Genomic DNA, 2,500 nt, shown 5'->3' on the forward strand with positions numbered 1-2,500 from the left:
CCGGGTACTTGCTGATAACAGTCACAGTCCCGTCCATAATCACTTGCCTGCGCACACGTCACCAGCAGTCACACTGCTCAGTCCTGTGAGACTGGCACTGGGCATGCGCGGGGATGGCTGGAGCAGTGGGCGGTGCATCAGATATGGAAAGGAGCGATGGGGGCGGCATACAGGACCAGGAGGCAGAATAACGGACGGCAGAGAGCCCGCCCCCGTGACGGATTTACAGAAGCTGCATACAAAAAGGTAGAACTTTATAAAGGCTTTATTTTGGTCTCACATGGGGCACAATAATAACAGGGACCTTCCTAGAATGCAGCCCAGGAGCTGCAGAGGGGGAATCTTTTAGGTTTTGGGCGAAATTTCTGATGACAGGTTCCCTTTAAAAAAGGGACTGTCGCCAGATTTTTGCTTTGCCATCTGAGAGAGATATAATGTAGAGACAGAGACCCTGATTCCAGTGATGTGTAACTTACTGAGCTGTTTGCTGTCATTTTGCTAAAATCAATGTTTTCTCTGCTGCAGATGTAGCAGTTATACAGAGCTCAGGAATATGCTGGACTACCTGCAGCATGCCAAGTAGTCCTCTAATGATAATCTCCTGCTCATTAAATAGTGATTTTATCAAAACTACACAAAGCAGCCCAGTAAGTGACAAATCGCTGGAATCAGGATCTCTGCTCCTACATTATGCTGCTCTCATATTAGATGGAAAAAAGCTGGTGACAGATTCCTTTTAAGCAGATAGGATTGCACTGCCGACTTTGCAGCCCCTGCGGTTCTCCATTACTCCTCAGAGCCATACATCTCAGCCAGCATCGCAACCATGGCACTGGTACCGACTGTCAATCATCCGGAGCACGCCGCCGCCACCTGGCCAGCAGGAGGCTGCGCACGCCTAAAGACGGAACATGAGACAAAGCCATTAAATTATGACTCTTGATGCGGAAGTGCTATCTCTATAAAGTCTATATATGAAGGTGGCTATCCAAGTATATATAAACTAAAAACCCAGGACTGTAGCAAGGTAAGATGGGAACACTGCAAAGTAAGATTCCCATACCTTTGTGTTATTGTCCAGCGACGGGGGACGGGGGGGTGCGAGATCCCTTGGGAAGAGTAAACCTTAAAAGAAAGAGGTTCTGCCTTGTATAGGAAGGCAAACATGGCTGATATTTACATGGAGTGGACAAAGCTTCTCTGGTATTTATGGAGAGTGATTTAATCACCGCTGACCACAAACAGCGACCTATTCAGCACCGAGCATTGTTCAGCGGGTCCGGTGCAGAGCCACAGACGTGGATACGGCCAGACGGGCGCATCAGTCTAATGTACGCCGACGTCTGTCCTTATAACGGAGCAAGTTATAAAAAAAATGTGGGGGCATTTAGTAGATCCCATACTGATCTAGGTGATGCAAAAGCCAAAATCAAATGGTCACATTCTGATTTAATGGGCCACTACATGTCCCCCTTTATATTGGAAGGCATTTTGGGCAATAGTTTATCCCATAGAAACTATGGGAATGTTATAATAGGAGTACGTATAGTGAGTATTCATCAGACGCATTGACCAAAATGTGAACGGAGCCATAAGCGGCGTTCTCACTTGTGCCCTATTGCGGCACATAAAAGTGCACGCGCCCGGTCTCCGCTCTAAAATAGTCACGTGACTGAAAGGCACAGAAAGTTGCCCAAATTTTGCATGACTCTGCACCCCCGGTCTTGTCCTCAACCGACCTATAAAGTACTGGGATGTCCATTTATTAGGAGTCGGATTCTGTTACACATTATTTTGGTGTAAACGCGCTATTTTAGCTTAAGATAAAGTACAAAATAAAAAAAAAATAAAATAATTTAAGATATAAAAACGTGTTCGCGATAACGATTTCTTAGAAGACGTTAAACCCCTGTGAGTCGGGGACCATCAGTGAAGAACACTACAATGGCTGCACCTCTACAAGCGCATTTTGGGCCTTTTCAGATTTTTGGCAAAACGGTATTTTGAGAGCCGATTCTCGTGCAAGAGGAGAGTCAAGAATCGGAAGAGAGTAGTAAATAGCCACTTTCTGAGATGAATTATTGCCAATACTGTTATATTGGTCCATTTTTCTCATACAGGGCTACAATTGCCTTATAAAAAGGTGTTTGGCTATGTGTGCACTAGAAAATGGAATTTTCTCTTAAGAAAATTGCAGACCCTCTGAAAGATTTCCGCAGCTGCAGTAAAAAACCGCACCAAAATCTGCATGCTGATTTGCCGCGGTTTTTCCACAGGTTGGTCTTTGCGGATTTTTTACCATTATCTATGGCAAAAACCACAGGTACCTGCGGAAAAGAAGTGACATGCTCATTGATTCCGCAGTGGAAATTCCGTGGCAAAATCCGCAGGTATTAAAAAAACGCAGTGCGCACAGCATTTTTAAATCCGCATAGATTTTGCTGGAGAAATGTTATAAAACATTTTCTGCAGCATTCCATCAGTGAATTCCGCAGGTAAA

At 44.9% G+C, this 2,500-nt stretch overlaps 1 protein-coding gene across 1 annotated transcript in view; it reads right to left on the reverse strand.

Moving 5' to 3' along the window:
- Positions 1-360: 360 nt before the first annotated feature.
- Positions 361-2,500, reverse strand: part of ARHGAP19 (Rho GTPase activating protein 19) — a 119,637-nt gene continuing 117,497 nt past the window's right edge. The window contains exon 13 of the mRNA XM_075348379.1: positions 361-2,500. This exon is cut by the window's right edge and continues 2,312 nt beyond it. The gene's annotated coding sequence lies outside the window, so the exon portion shown is untranslated.

The sequence above is a fragment of the Anomaloglossus baeobatrachus genome, chromosome 5 (genome assembly GCF_048569485.1).
Source record: "Anomaloglossus baeobatrachus isolate aAnoBae1 chromosome 5, aAnoBae1.hap1, whole genome shotgun sequence".
Taxonomy (NCBI): domain Eukaryota; kingdom Metazoa; phylum Chordata; class Amphibia; order Anura; family Aromobatidae; genus Anomaloglossus; species Anomaloglossus baeobatrachus.